The 17342-nt window shown below is 36.3% G+C and overlaps 1 pseudogene; it reads left to right on the forward strand.

Annotated features, from left to right (window-relative positions):
* The first annotated feature begins 14919 nt into the window (after positions 1–14919).
* Positions 14920–15193, forward strand: LOC113195397 (LYR motif-containing protein 4 pseudogene; annotated as a pseudogene).
* The last annotated feature ends 2149 nt before the right edge of the window (positions 15194–17342 follow it).

Below are 17342 nucleotides of genomic sequence, written 5' to 3' on the forward strand. Positions count from 1 at the left end.
TTATTTATTTATTTATTTTTATTTTGAGACAGGCTCTCATGAAGTACCCAAGCTGGCTTCGAACTTGCAGTCCTATTCAGCCTCCTGTACCGCCACCTCTGGCCCATATGGTAGTTCTAATTTTAGTTTTTTGAGGAATCTCCATACTGTTTTCTATAGTGTCTGTACTCAACATTCTCACCAAGATTGTGTAAGGGTTCTTTTTCTCCTACATCCTCACCAGCATCCCATCTCTCTCCTCCTCTCCCCTCCCCTCGCCTCCCCCTCTCCCCTCCCCTCCCCCTCTCCCCTCCCCCTCTCCACTCCCCCCTCCACTCCCCCTCTCCTCCCTCCCCTCCCATTCCCCTCCCCTCCTCTCCCCTCCCCCCTCCCCTGTCCCCCTCTCTCCCCTCCCCTCCCCTCCCCTCCCCTTTTTTCCTTCTCCCTATCTTTCTTTCATTCTGATAATAGCCATTCTGACTGGGGTGAGATGGAATCTCAGTATGGTTTTGATTTATATTTCCCTGTTGACTAAAGATGTTTCGTGTATTTATTGGCCATTTGTACTACCTTTTTTGAGAAGTGTCTATTGATGGTTGGCCTACTTATTATTTGGATTACTTTAAATTTTTTTTAGTTCTTTATATATTGTAGATATTAATCCTGTGTCAGATGAGAAGCTAGCAAAGATTTTTTTCTTATTTTGTAGGCTGTTTATTCACTTTGTTGATTGTTTCCTTTGCTGTGCAGAAGATTTTTAATTTGATGTAATCCCGTTTGTCAATATTTGCTTATATTTCACGAGATATTGGAATCCTATTCTAGAAATCATAGTTTATGCCAGTATCTTTTTAAACTGCACCCCAGTTTTCCTCTAGTAGTTTTAAAGCATCAGTATTATATTTTAGTCTTGGATTCATTTTGAGTTGATACAAAATGATATAAAAAGTTATTGATAATTTTAAAATACAGGATAAAATACAAGATACATTTTAGTCTTGGATTCATTTTGAGTTGATACAGAATGATATAAAAAGTTATTGAGAACTTTAAAATACAGGCTAAAATACAGAATAAAAAAATACAGGATAAAGGCAGGGGTTTCATTCTTCCACATGTGGATATCCAGTTTCCCCAGCACCATTTGTGGTTTTTGGCACACTTGTTGAGAATGAGATGGCTATAGATGTATGAGTTTATTTCTGAGTTCTGTATTCTATTCCATTTGTCTGTGTCCCTGTTTGATGCCAGTTCCATTCTGTTTTTTCCCTCCTGTGACACAGTAGTATATTTTGAAATCAGATATTGTGGTACCTTCATTATTCTTCTTTTGTTCAAGGTTTCTTGGGCTATTTTGGGTCTTGGGCATCTGTGTGAATTTTAGGATTTTTTTTTTCTAGTTTCATGAAGAAAGTCATTGATATTTTGATAGGGTTGAAACTGTAGATTGTTTTTGGTACTATGCCCATTTTAATGGTATCAATTCTCCCAGTCCATGAACATAAGACATCTTTCAGTGTCTTCTTTAGCATTTTACAATTTTCATTGTACAGGTCTTTTATCTCCTTGGTTTTGTTTATTCCTAGTCCTTTCTTTTTTGGGGGCTATTGTGAATGGAATTATTTTTCTAGTTTCTTTTATCAAACAGTTCATTGTATAGAAAAACTATTGACTTTTATATGTTTATTTTACATCCTGCTACTTTGCTGATTTTTAAGTCAGTTCTGTGAGTCTTTTGATTCTCCTGCCTTAGCCTCCTGAGTACCTGGGATTACAGGCATGCACAACTGTCTCTGGCCCCTGTGGACCTTTTTGTGGCATGGCAAAAGTTGGAATTGCTGTAAACCCTTCTTACTAAACAAGCTTCTGCAGTTTGTGTGCCATTTAGGCAGGCACATACTTTGTCCAGAAGTCCTTGGTCTGTGTGCATTAGGAGTTCTGGGAAATGTTGAAGGTGCAGGACTCTGTAGTCTTTCTCTGAGAGCGGGGGAAGATAATCAAACCTCTGAGTTATCCACTGGTGTGGAGGAGAAGCAGAATGGCAATTGATCAATTTGACAGTCTTGTTGGTGCTATCAGACTTGGCCCCCATGAGAAACCACACAGGATTGGTATCATTCTTTGTCACAGGGGGTGGGACTACCAACTGCTGAGCCCTGTCACAGCCTACATGCCCCACTGCTTAAATCTTTCAGCAGGTTTGTGACAGACACTCCCCTAATCTATGATTGCACATGTGGCCTTCTCTAACACAGTTACTGTGGTGGGATGTCTCCAAGGACCCTGAATTATTTTTGTTCCATGTTATCTGATCCCCAGAGCAGTTTAATCTCTGACAATAGGTTCTTGGAGTGATTATAGCACTCTGCCAGTGTGCTGAGCAATGGAATGAAACTCTTCTCTAAAGCTAGCTTGTGTATGGGGAGTCACTAGCAGACCAAATTTCAAATCTGGATTAAAGCTTATAAGAATCATAGGGTTCGGGGCTGGGGATGTGGCTCAAGCGGTAGCACACTTGCCTGGCATGTGTGCAGACCGGGTTCGATCCTCAGCACCACATACAAACAAAGATGTTGTGTCTGCTGAAAACTAAAAAATATTAAAAAAAAATTCTCTCTGTCTCTCTCTCTCCTCTATCTTAAAAAAAAAAAAAAAGAATCATAGATTTCTCTTATAGTTACTATTGCCAGTTTGCTATTATCCTCAAGGTTGTCTGCATTTCTTGGCTTAAGCTTGTAGCATTAGGTTCTTTTCCCCAACTAGGGAGCTAGGTCTGAAGTTGCCAGTTGCTTTGTATTTTTTTCTGAGTTGCCTTTCTGCTTCTCCATGCTGTTTAGGTTTCCTATCACTTCTTTATTTGTACGTAAAATTTGTTATCACTTTTTCTCCTTGGAATCTAGTTCCTTCTTTGTTGCTGTGACTCTTTTCATTGTAGAATTACATGATGGGTGCTTCTATTCTGCCATCTTCCCATAAGTCAACCATTCATATCTTTGGTGCAAAGACTGGGAAACAAAACTATTAAAATACCAATAACTATGTTAATATGTTAAGAGACAGGCAATATAGAAAGATATTAAATGACAATTCAAAATTTGGGGAAGCATGGAATGCAAGTGTAGAATTGTTAATATATTTTTCTTTTCCTATCTTGGCAATCAATGTTAGGTTGTATTTCAATGTAGCTTGTTGTGATCAAGACTTTTTTGTATACCTCAGGGTGACCATAGTGCAAAAATCCATTCTATAATAATCACACCAAAAACAATAGGCAAGGAATCAAAATCCACCCCTAGAGATAATCACTTAACCACAGGGAAGACTCTTGAAGAGTGAGAGGAAGAAAAACTAGACGAATAACAAAATGATAGTAGTGAGGCCTTACCTATTGATAATTACCTTACATGTAAATGGATTAAATTTTCCAGTTAAGACATTGAATAACTGAATAAGTAAAAAAAAAAAACCTTAAGTATAAGATGCTTTCAAGAAACTCATTCACCTCTAAGAACTTGCTTAGATTGAAAGTGAAGAAACTGAAAAAGGAAAATGTGAATAGGGAAAAAAAAAATAGGAGTAGCTATACTTCTGTCAGATAAAATAGACTATAAGTCAAAAGTAGTAAAAGGAGACAAGGTCATTAAATAATAATATAGTCAATTCAGTAAAAGGAAATAACTATATGAATCCAGTATCAAAACACCCCAATATGCAAAGAAAATATTAATAGACCTAAATGGATGTAGGCTCCAATACAATATTGGTAGCAGATTTTAATACCCCATTTTCAACAGTGGACAGATAATCCAGATAGAAGATCAATAGAGTTAAACTGCACCCTAGCCCATGTGGATCTAACAGACATCCATAGACTGTTTTACCCAATAGCTGCAGAATACCCATTCTCATCAGTATGTGTAGAACATTCTTCAGGAGAGATCATATTGATAAGCCACAAAACAAGTCTAATAAATTTTTTTTCAAAGTTAGGATCATATTATCTTTTCTAATCACAATGAAATAAAACTGGGAACCAGTAGCAAGAAAAATTTGAGACTACAAATATATGGAAATTAAAGAATTTACTCCTACACAACCAATGCAATAAGGAAGAAATTAAAAAGTTTCATGAAACAAATGAATATAGAATGTAACTTACCCCAAACTATGAGATACAGCAACAGTTAAGAGAACTTTATAGCAACCAACACCTACATCCAAAAAAGGAGAAAGATTAAAAAAAATTCAAGAAACTAGAAAAATAAACCCAAAATTAGTAGGAGGAATGCAGTGATAAATATATAAAAATCATAAATAAATAAAATCAGACTAAAAAACAATAATACAAAAGATCAACAAAATGGGCTGTTTTTTTTTTAAATTAACAAACCCTTAGACCAATAAAAAAAAAAAAAGAAAACTCAGGTAAAATCACAAAAAGTGAGACATTACAACTGATATCCAAATACAGAGGATTATTGGAGATTATGTTGAACAACTGTACAAATTTGATAACCTAAAAGAAATGGATAAATTCCTAGACATACAGCTTAACACCATTGAATCATGAAGAAATAGAATACCTGAACAGAGTCAATAATGAGATTGGGTCAATAATAAAAAGTCTCCTACCAATGAAAAGCCCAGGACCAGATGATTTTACTGTTGCGTTTCACCAGGCATTTAAAGAACTAATATCAGTTCTTAAAATTCCTATGGGTGTATTGCTTCCAAAATAATTGAAGAGATGATAATACTTTAAAATCATTCTACAAGGCCAGCATTATTACCCTGATAGCAAAATCATACTAGGACACAGCCACCAAAGCCACTGACCAATATCCTTGATGAACCATAGATATAAACCAAATCCAATAGCACAATTAAAAATTATTTGCCATGATAAAATGGGATTCATTACAGGAATGCAAAGATGCTTCAACATATGGAAGTCAATAAATGTGGTACACCACATAAACAGAATGAAGGAAAAAAACATTATCTCAAATGCAGAGAAGGCATTTGGTAAAACTCAGCAGCCTTTGTGATAAAAATTCTGAGTGAAGTAGGTATGAAGGAATGTACCTCAACATAATAAAGACCAGACTTAACTGATCCAAAGCTAACATTAGCTGAATAGGGAAAAGCTGAAAGTTTTAAGATTTGGAACAAGATAAGGATAATCATATTCACTACTTTTATTCAACATAGTAATGGATGTGCTGGCTAGAGCAATTGCACAGAAGAAAGAAATCTAATGGTATTCAAATTGAAAATTAGGAAGTAAAATTTGTTAGATTGTAGATGACATAATGATGTGTATGAAAACCACAGAATCCATCCAAAAATTGTTAAAATAATAAATTCAGCTAGGTTATAAGATAATCAACACAAAAACCAGTAGCATTGCTATACACTGATAACAAATTATCTGAAGAAGAAAGCCATCTCATTTACAATATATACAACAACCACCACCACCACAACAACAAACCCAAAACCTGGGAGTAAATTTCACTGAAGAGGTAAAAGATCTAATGAAAACTATAGAACACTGATGAATGAAATTGAAGAGAACACAAAAAAGTGGAAAGATATCCCATGTTCATGGTTTGGAAGAATAAATATTGTTAAAATGTTGATATTACTCAAATTGATCTACAGATTGAATACAATCTCTACCAAAATACTAATGACATTTTCCACACAATTAGAAATACAGTTAGTTTAAATGGGTAAGATTTCAGTGTTCTACTATATTAGCAGAAATGGTAGCTCTAGGTATTCAGCAACTAAAATTTTAAGATACATTTTTGTGTTCTTGAATGGTAACTGCAAAATTTTGAACCTCTGTAGTTACCTTAGTATAGAATTTACTATCCTTAAATAGAATCATTTAGGATTAACAATGAAATACTGAAAAGCAGGGTTTTAAAATAAAACTATTAAGTTTCTTAAATGAAAAATTATATACCTAGGTATGCTACCCAGAGCACTTAATTTGAGCATATTTAACATGACAGTTGCCCAATAACAGCAGTGTGTGTGTGTGTGCACGCGCGTGCACACACGCACAGGTGTGCGGTCACACACCTGTGTACATGGACATTCAGTTCTCACTTTGGTGCCTTGTTAACAGAAATTTATGTACATAGGAACCCTGTTTTTTTTTGTTGTTGTTGTTGTTTTTGTTTTTAACTTTGCCTTTTAGAGAACTATTCAAAGTGAAAACAAGGTCCCAGTATGAATGAATAAGCTTGCATTAATTTAGTACTATGCAGGCCAAGAACTGCCTGTATTCATACCCTTTGCTTCTTAAAATATGCCCAGCTCCATTCTTTGTCTTGTTTTTGTTAACTGAGTCAGTTTGTCTCAATTTGACTCAAATTGACTCAGCCTGTCAAAGTCTGACTATTGAATTTTGTCCCTAGTAAGCAGAGCTCTCTCTGCTTCTTTGTTGCCTTTTTTCCTCCTTCACACCACTCTTTCATGATGTTCCGTCTCACCGTCTCACCTCGGGCCCAGAGCTATGGAGCTGGCCATCTATGGACTGAGACCTCTGAAACTGGGCCACATAAACTTTTCCTCCTTTAATTGTTTTTGTTAGGTCTTTTGGTCACATTGATGAAAAATCCGACTAAAAAGACTTAGAAAAGTTTAGTTTGGCCCATGGTACTGAAGGTTCAAGTCCATGATTGAGTGGCCCCATTATTTTGGGCCTCAGTAAGGTACATCAGGGTGGACGTGTGGTTAAGCAAACTGCTCACTGGATAAATGCGGAATCAGAGAGAAAGAGCTTAGGTCCTATAATTTCTTATAAGGGCATTTCCCCAATGAGCTAAGGGCCACCACTAAGCCCACCTCCTAAGGGTCCTCCTACCTGCCAGTAGCACCACTCTGCGGATCAAACCTTTAACACATGGGACATTTGGGGATCATCATACAAATGATAGCACAGCCCACTGGCAGTTGCTTAAGAAGCCAAATACTAGAAGGACAGTAAAAGTATGTTTTACTCAAACTTGAAAGAAGAGAATGATTCAGCAGAGGGGACTCTGATCAAAATGAGAAAGGAGTAGGAAAAATCTGAAAAGATGCACAAACTTTGAGGTCTAATACATTTGTCTAATATTTCAAAAGATTGCAGATAAGATTCCTAATTAATCTTATAATGATTATTTCAATATCTTGGATATCCTAATATAGAGGATGGAAGACAGAATGGTGAATGGCAGAGCAGAGGATATCTTAATTGTGGGAAAATATTTCCATTACTAGAAGACTCCACTGAAGAAAAAATATCTGGTTGACACATAATTCTTTTGTTATTAGGGGAATGGTAATATGGGCTCCAAGAGAGTCACTCAATGTGTACTTTGCATATGGTTTCTTTCCCTTAGCATATTTTAAAGGTTCATTCCTGATGCAATGTATACATTGTTCCTTTTTATTGCCAAGTAGTATTCTGTTATATGAATTCTAAATTTTGTTTATACTTTTGACAGTTGATGGACATTCAGGTATTTTTCTAGGTTTGGTTCTTATGATTAATGCTGCTGTGAACATTTTTGTTCAATATTTTCTATAAATATCTGTTTTCATTTCTCTACAAGAAATACCCAGGAGTGGACTTTCTGTGTCATACAGTACTGTTTAACCTTCTAAGAAACTATCAAATTCTTCCAGTGTGGTTGTACAACAGCAATATATGAGGTTCTATTTTATGGTATTTTCTTTCTTCTTGATTATAGCTATTCTGTTGGATATGTAGTAATATCTGAGTTTCATAATTTCCATAATGATTAATTACATTAAGTATTTTTGCATGGACTTATTAGCCATTCTTGTATCTTCTTTTGATGATATATTTGCTTACATCTTTTGATTGTTTCCCCTATCCCCAACTTTTTGTTATTGAGTTATAAGAAATCTTTGTAAATTCTGGATACAAGTACTTAATCAGAGATATGCTAAGCATGTATCTTTTCTCGGCCTGTGGTTTTTCATATATCTTTTCTGAGGTCTGATATTTCATTTTCTGAATACCATTTGAAGAACAGAAGCTTTAAATTTGATGAAATTTGTTTTATCAAATTTTTTCTTTTATGATTATGATTTTGGTACCAGTACCATGGTGGAAGATTTTGTTTTGCAGGTTGTAATTTATCTCTTGTATTCTGGCCTGTGATTGAATTTGACTTCATTTTTGTGCTGTGAGGTAAAGGTCTAAATTTATCTTTATGCTACTGGATTTTCAGTTGTCTCACAATCATTTGTTAGGAAGACCATCTTTTTCAACTGAATTGGCCTGGTATCTTAAAGGAAAAAACAATTCATTATGCATATGAGGCTGTATTTCTTAAATCTCTTCTGTTCTATTAATGTATATTCCTATCCTTGTACTATTATCACTCTGTCTTGATTATTGTAGCTTTATACAGTTTTGAAATACAGTATAAGTCCTCCAGCTTTGTTCTTTTTTGAAATTATTTTGGCTATTCTGGGTATACACAATTCTGTAAGACAAATTATGATGGAATTTGATAAAGATTGTGAATTGCTACCTTAACAATATTGAGTTTTCCTATCCATGTACATGTAGTGATTACTCCTTTTATTTATTTAATTTGGTTCAGCAATGTTTTATAGTTTTCAATGTCTTATAATTTTGTTAAATTTATTTCTATTCTATTCTTTTTTGATACTATGTCGAAGAGAATAATTTTCTCAATTTGATTTTCAAATTGTTTATTGAAAATTACAATTGGCTTTTGTATATTTATCTTGTATACTTGTTATGGATTGGATCTGAAATATTCCCTCAGAAACTTATGTGTTAGATAATGTAGTGATGTTTTTAGGTGAGAAGATTAGTTTATGGGTGCTCTAATCTCATCAGTGGATTAATCCATTTTATGGGTTAATAATTTGAACAGACCTCTAGGCGATAACTGTAGGCAGGTGGAATGTTATTGGAGGAAGTAGAAGGCATGTTCTTGGGAACTATATCTCTCCCTGCTCCCACCTTTTTCTTCCCCATCTTCCATGAACTGAACAGCTTTCCTCCACCAGTCCATGTGCCATGATGTTCTGCCTCACCTCAGGCTAGAGCAATGCAGGTGGCTGACTGAGACCTCTGAAACAATGAGCTAAAATAAACATTATCAGATGTTTTGGTCACAGTAACAGAAAGCTGACAGAAATTGGTACCAAGAAGTACCAATTTTGATACTTGCTATGATTATGCCTGACCATGTTGTTCAGAAGCCTTTGGAAACAATTTGTGAGAGGAATTTGGAAAAATTTGGAGATGCAGCCTAGAAGACTTACAATATTGTAAACAAAGCTTAACGGGCAATTCTAGTGTGAGGTCAGATCAGAATGCCAGTAGGAATGTGGACAGTAAAGATTACTTTTGATGGGGCTGGAGTTGCGGTTTAGCGGTAGAGCGCTTGCCTAGAATGTGCAGGGCACTGGGTTTGATCCTCAGTACCACATAAAGATAAATAAAAAAAATATTTAAAAAAAGATTGCTTTTGAGGTTTCAGATGGGAATGTGGACTCTACTGGGAACTGGACTCCACCAGTTGTGTTACATTACAGCAAAGAATTTGTCTACATTTTGTCCATGTCCTGAGACTTTGTATGAGGCTGAATTTAAAGGTGAGGGACTAATTGATCTTGTGTTAGAAATTTCAAGGCTGCACAGCATTCAGATGGTGACATGGATATTTGCTGAAAGCTTTTAGCCAGTTTACTATGATAAATAGGAGAAAAAACAGAGGAGAAAAATTTTTTAGAACTTGAAGTTTGTCCAGAAAAGCACATGTAAAGTTGGGGCCAAGGAAGGTTTGGCTGTGATCAGTGCCATTAAAGAGAAACCAAGTATTTTGCACAGTGACTAGAGGGAAGATGCTGTAAGGGCATCTCAGGAGTCAACCAGACCCATGTCAGGCTCAAGGGTGTAAAAGTGAAAACTTATTTGAAAGATGTTGCTTTAAGAAGCGAGTTCCAGAGCCACCTGGGATCCTGCCCCACTTCTCAAATTTGTTTCACTGTTATCAGCCACCCAGGCACTCAGAGGCCACTGCAGCCAGGTTCAAAGGGCCTGGCTACTGCTTGAGCTGGCAGCAGACTTTGGTACTTGTTGTACCCATTCTGAAGGAGGATGCTGGGGGTAATGTTCGTGAAGATTTCAAAGGAAGGCCTGGGAGGCCAGGTAACATGTTGCAGGGTCAGAATTACCACAGCAGCCCCTGAGAGGGTGATGCACAAAGCCGAAACTGCAGAGATTATGGGAATTAAGAGATGGTAGAAATGTGGAATTTCTGCCAAGGAAAGCTACAGGCTGTCAACGGAGCCAGTCTAGGAGAGAGGCCATACGGGTTGCAACCAGCAAGACCATACAGACTAAGCTTCCCAAGCCTTTTGGGGCCCCATTTCACCACCATATGCCCTGGATATCAGACATGGAGCTATAGAACATGTTTGCTTTGATGGGTTTTGGTCTTGCTGTGGTCCTGTCCCTTCTTTCTGTGGTTCTGTCTCTCCCTTTTGGAAGGGGAATGTTTACACTGTGTCATTATAAATTGAATGTATATAATTTGATTTTGTTTTTTAGAGGAGCTCACAGCCAAGAGTTTGTCTTGAGTCTCTTTGGACTTGCGCTTTAAAGCAATGCTGGAACTGTTAGGACTATGGGGAGTCTTGGAGATGGACTGAATGCATTTTGTATTGTGAGGTGGCATGAGCTTTTGGGGAGCCATTGGCAGAATGCTATAGTTTGATAGTTCTAGGAAGGTGGGGTGTGGTTGTTGGAAGTTGGTCATTGGAGGTGTAGCTCTGTACCTCTAGTAAAATGCTGAATAGAAGTGGTGAGAACAGACACCTAATTTCTTTTTTTTTGTTTCTATAACAAAATACTATAGACTGATATAGAATAGACTTATGAAGAATAGAAATTTATTTCTCACATTTCCAGAAGATTAGACTAAGATGAAGATTTGGTGTGTGTGTATCTTCATGCTGTGTCATGTGCAAGAAATCATTGCCAAATTCAATGTCATATTTGTCTTCAGAGGCCACCATCACTGAATACTACAGGTTAGGTAACTTAAACTACAGGTATTTATTTCTTAAATTTTGGAAACTGTAAAGTTCAAGATCAAGAAGATGGCTGGTTTGGTTTCTGGGGAGAGAGAAGTTGCTCAGTGTCTCTTCCTTTCCTTTATGAGAGCACTAATTCCATCATGAGGACTGCACTGTTATAATTACATTTAAACTTCATTATCTCGTGAGGGATTTAGCCCCTAAAACTACCACATTGAGAGTTCAAAATATACTTTTTAGGAGGATACAGTTTAGCCCATAGCAAATTTCTTGAAGCTTTCCCCCTGTTTTTCTTTTTAAGACTTTTAAAAATACCTCTTCCCCTTATGTTTAGGCCTTTAATCCATTTTAATTTATTTTTCAAATACAGCATAAATTAAGGGCTCCATTCCACTCCTTTGTACAGAGATATTCAAACTTCCCAGCCTTCTTTGTTGAAAAGACTGTCCTCATTGGCTGCTCTTACCACCTTAGTTGAAAATCTTTTGGCCATAATATATACAAGGATTCATTTCTGGATTATCATATTCCATTGGTCTGTAAGTCTCTTTTTGCCAGTATTGCACCATTCTGACCACTATAGCTTTATAGGTGAGTTTCAAAATCAGGAAATAAAAGACTTCCAACTCTGTTTTCTTTTTTTTTTAATCCTTCAAAATTGCTTTTGCTGTTCAGGGTCCCTGAGATTTCTCATGAATCTGGGGATGTATTTTTCTTTTTTTGAAAAATATAATCAAGGGCTGGGGTTGTAACTCAGTGGTAAAGCACTTGCCTAGCATGTGTGAGGCACTGGGTATGATCCTCAGCACCACGTAAAAATAAATAAACAAGATAAAGGTATTGTGTCCATCCACAACTAAAAAATATAGAAAAAAAATTTAATCAATGGCATCTTGGTAAGGATTGCATTAAATCTGTAAATTGCTTTTGTAGCAATAATGTTTTAGCAATATTAAGTTCTCAGATCCATGAACATAAGATATCATTCCATTTATTAGTGTCTTCTTTAATTCTTTCAGCAGTGTATAGTAGTTTTCAGTGTAGTTTTTTTGCCTTCTTATCTAAGTCTTTCATGATTTTTTATTCCATATGATACTATTGTAATTAAAATCATTTTATTTATTTCCTTTTTGATTGCTTATTGTTATTGTACAGGAATACAATTGATTTTTGTGTGTTTCTTCTGATGTGATGAATTTGGTTTTAACAAGGCTTTTTTTGGGGGGGGGAGTAGAATCTTGAAGGTTTTCTACGTATGAGATCATGCAGTCTTTAAATAGAGACAATTTGACTTCTTTCTTTCCAATTGGATGCTTTTATTTATTTATTTTTTCTTAGCCTAATTGCTCTGGCTAGGACTACTTGTACTCTGTTGAATAGAAGTGGTACTCTGTTGAATAGAAGTGATGAGAGTGGGCATCTTTGCTTTCTTCCTGATTTTAGAGGAAAAGCATTTAGTCTTTCACCATTTAGTATGATGTTAGTCAAAAATTATCTTTACTATATTGTAGTATCTTCTTTCTATTCTTAGTTTGTTGAAGATTTTTTCCTAACATGAAAGGATGTTGAATCTTGTCAGCTGTTCTTTCTGCATCAATTAAGATGACCAAGGTTGTTGTTTTTTTTTTTTTTTTTGAAGGACAATTTTGTTGGATATAGAATTTTTCCTCCACTTCTCTTTCTTATTTATTTATTTGTTTATTTATTATTTTAGTAATTTTTTTGTTACTAGATTAAACCCAGGGGCTCTGTCCACGGAGCCACATCCCCAGCCCTTTTAATTTTTATTTTGAGAGGGTCTCACTGAATTGCTTAGGGCCTTCCTAAGGTTCTGAGGTTGCCCTGAAACTTGCGATTCTCCTGCCTCAGCCTCCCAAGTTGCTGGGATTACAAATGTTTCAAGATGCTCTTTGGTTTATTTTTTAACAGTTTCATTATGATATGTTTTGATGAAATATTGAAGACTTTGAATATCATATACTTGGATGTTCATGTCTCTCCTGATAAGCCTTCTGCCTCTTTGTCTCTTTTCTTTCGATGACTCTCAAATTGTGAATGTTAGCTCTCTTGATAGTATCTCATAAATCCTGTAAACTTTCTTCATTTGTTTTCTTTTGTCTGAATTTTTTCAAGTGACCTGCCTTGGTGTTCATAGATTTTTTTTCCTTTTCCTGGCCAGGCCTGATCTTGATGCTCTGTATTAAGTCTTTTACTTCATTTGTTCTGTTCTATAGCTCTAGAATTTCTATTTGGCTTTTTAAATGTTTTCTGTCTTTTAATTGAATTTCTAGTTTTATTCATGTTTTGTTTTTCTTATTTTGTTGAGTTCTTTTGTAGCCCACTGAGCTTTCTTAAAATACTTATTTTGAATTTTTTTTTGTCTGTAATTTTTAGATCGTATTTCTTTGGAGGTCGTTCCTAAAATTTTATGTTCCTGCAGTGGTGTCTAATTTCATTGTGTGTGTGTGTGTGTGTGTGTGTGTGTGTGAATTCCTTGAATTCTCCTGTTGCTGTCTTTGCATTTGAAAAAATAGCCTTTACTCCTTTTGAGAGAGAAATGCCTTCACCATATATCCCGCTAGGTGTTCTGAGGTGTCTCACATCTGTGGAAGTGTCTGTTTCACACCTCTTGTTCTGTCATGGGATGAGGGCATTATATGTATGTTTGTCTTCTCCTGATCCTGCAAATGCAGGCTTTGTGCTGAGCCTCCTGCTTGTTTTCCCTAGTGTCATGTCCTAGTTTGCTCAAGGTTGTTTGAATTCTTCTAGTTTTCCAGAGTTGTCCTATCTGTGTGAATTTCTTGCACTTGCCATTATGTGTTCATGCAGCTGGCCTGGGGAAAGGTGAGTTGAGGCACATAGAGCATTTAAGGGCACCTGTGGACCAGCTGGTCAAGATCCACAGATGAGGCATCCCAAGAGACTCATGGGAAATAAACTTGATGGAACTTAGGGAGTAGTTAGTAGAGTCTGACCCCTCTTCTCTGCTACCAGTCTTTCCCAGCCATTCATATATAACAATCACTTCAGTATTCTGAGTGGTGTGAGAAAAGAAATGGGCCTTTTGGGCAATGTCATATGTGGCTGAGGTAGCCAGATGATCATTCACTAAGCTTTAATTTTTACCCCCTCGATAAAATTACAGGCCAAGGGGGTCTCTTGACATTGATCTTTGTACCACATAGAGAGGTGACATGAATAAAGTGAAACTCTTCTTACGCTTTTCAATTCACCTATTCTTGGATTTTTGGCTAGAGTAGTAGGCTGGAATTGCTTCACTGGATTCTCACACTCCCACAAAAGTATTCTTGTCCTTGGGAAATTGTCAAAATTGATGCTTTTATTGGGGAATGATGGTAAAAAGCACCTAATCTGCCATCTTGCTGACATCATTCCTAGAACTATTATCTAGAATTGATTTTTATGGGTTAATCTTTTATCTTGTGACATTACTAAACTTATACATTAGTTCTAGGAGGTTTTGTTTTATCTGATTTTTTTTGCAAGTAAATTCTTTGGGATTTTCTAAATAGGAAATCATCTTCAGATAAGTATACTTTTATTTGTATTTTTCTAGTTTAGATGCCTTTATTGCCTTTTTAAAAATGAAATGAAGAGAGGCATGGGATGCTGGACGCCAGCCGCAGTGGTGCTCACCTAGGCCGAGGGCTGGCCTACTGGCAAAGACTGGTGCTACGAGTTATTTCATTCATGATTTTTATATAGGCTGAAATTTGGGTTGAGTTAAACTCAAGACCTCTGCAAAGAGGATCTATTTGGGGTTGATTTGGTGTTTGGGGTTTGGGGTTTTTTTTTTATCCTTTTTCCAAAATGGGAGCCTCAAGCTATATACAAGTGTTAGATCTGTATCAAGCAATGCTGAGAGAGGGCAAGTATTTCAATGCCTATAATTACATAATGTATGCTGTTGGGAGCATAAGAGATGCCTTCAGAGGAAAAAAAAGTAAAGGATCCTGTAGAAATTCAAAATCTAGTGAATAAAGCCAAAAGAGACCTTGAAATAATTTGTTGACAGATTCATATTGGCCAACTCTATTCAACTGACAAGCTTGTCATTAAGAAACCAGAGAAGCCAAGGACCTAGGAAGCTGGGAACCTCCAGCATCCAGTCTGTGTGCAGGCTGGGGGCTCCCAATGCCAGCTGAAAATTCCCTTTCACTTTGCCTGCCCTGGGGAAGCTGATAAACTGAGTCATGTTTCCATTTCTGTTTCAGCCTTAGTGAAAAAGGATGGTTGTGCCTTCTTGGTTAAGTGTTTGAATGAAGGGCTGGGAGGTTATCAGAATAATGCTATATATTTTTGTGTCTCCTCTCATCTTGTAGCTCATCACCATTTGTATAGAACATATACAGACTTTGTTTTTCTTGGTCCTTGACAATAAACCAAATTGTCTCCCTTTTGTTTTGTGCCAAATAACCCCAGTGAGATAACACACATTCACTTCATGGGCAGGGTCCCACCTTGAGCTGAAAACTCCCTTTGTGTGTGGAGTGGGGAGTAGGTCAGGGTGATGAGAAACAGGATGTACCCTGTAATTTACACCTGTGCCCAATGCAGTGACAAAAGGTGGCAGACATATGAATATACACCCAGAGATGGAGAACTTTGCAGCCCAGCCAGAGTGTGAGGTAAGGATTGGCAGCAAGCCTCTCCCCACCCCTTGTGCATCAGATTCTTCCTGCTGACAGTCCCCAGTGTGGTGCCTGGACCCTGAAAGAGAGGGAATTGTAGCTTATAGCACTGTGCCCAGCTCTGGGTGACCATCAGGATTGACTGGAGAAATGGAGCCTTGTTAACAGACAAATCTCTCAGTACTTCCCTCCCTGAGGATTCTGACTTGGTAAAGAATGAGAGGCGAGACAGAGTTAATATATATTCTTAAAGATCTCCTAATGTTTTCAATATTTAATCAGTTTGAGGAACCACTGCTCCTTGAGTATGTTACAGCTTATAAAGATTATCAGTTGTATACCTTTATCCTAGAAAATACATTCTTTCCAAACATGTAGAAGCAGCATATTAAATAACTTACTTGACTTCTGGGAAGCTTATATCGGGCCCAGACCCTATTTAGTGATTTCTCATTCTCCTTTGTGTACAGTGTTAAGTGGATACAAGATTCATGGGTTGGGGATGTGGCTCAAGTGCTTGCCAGGCATGCGTGAGGCACTGAGTTCAATCCTCAGCACCACATAAAAATAAAATAAAGATATCGTGTCTACCTAAAAACCTAAAAAGTAAATATTAAAAAAAGAGTTGTGTGTTATGGTTTGAATAGGCTCATGTAAATTGTATAGTTTCTACCAAAAAAATTAACCATTTTAGAATAAAGTAATTCGTTGATGGTACTTTCATAATATTGTGTAGTGACTACCTCTATCTAGTTCCAAGATGTCCTTAAAAAGTTTCTTAAACATTCTAGACAGCTTAGAGCTTTACCAGATATGTAATTTGCAAACCTGTACTCATGAAGCAGTTGTTATACATTCATCTCTCTCCCATCCTCTGGGGACCACCAATCAGCTTTCTCCCTATATGAGTTTTCTTATTCTAGGTAATTCATATAAATGGAGTCATAAAATGCATGACATTTTGTGCCTGGTTTATTTCATTTAGCACAAATGTTTTCAAGGTTCATTCACATTGTAACATGCATCACTAGTTTATGACAATATTTCATCAAACATTCACTAGAATTTGTTTATTCATTTATTAATTGGTATTTGGGCTTTCTGACTACTGTTGGTAGTGTTGCAGATGAACATGCATATAATTATATTTGAGTGCCTATTTTCAATTCTTATACAATACTAAGGAGAAGAATTCGCTACATCATATGGTAATACTATAACTATTTTCCATTTTGCATACTTGTATTTTAGTGTCATTCCTGAATCACATTATCATGAAAATTTCTAAAATAGTAATAAAGATGATGATTATATCTTCTCCAATGATTTAGTTTGTACCATAAAATATTTTATCACTTAAATTACATATATTTAGAGCAAAACCCAATATTATACATAATTTCTGTAATGGGTGTTATTGGAAGAAATTGATGTGATTTTTTTCCATTGCTACCCTAATATTGGCCCCTGTTCTGTAAATTTATTTTATCCATATTCTATATATCCAATCTGGTCATAGGAAATAAAAATTCATTTACATTTTAATAAGACCTTTGATTTTCATTCATATGTGTTACTATCTATAAAAGGAAATTAGCACAA

Source organism: Urocitellus parryii, chromosome 13, assembly GCF_045843805.1.
Source record: "Urocitellus parryii isolate mUroPar1 chromosome 13, mUroPar1.hap1, whole genome shotgun sequence".
Lineage (NCBI taxonomy): Eukaryota > Metazoa > Chordata > Mammalia > Rodentia > Sciuridae > Urocitellus > Urocitellus parryii.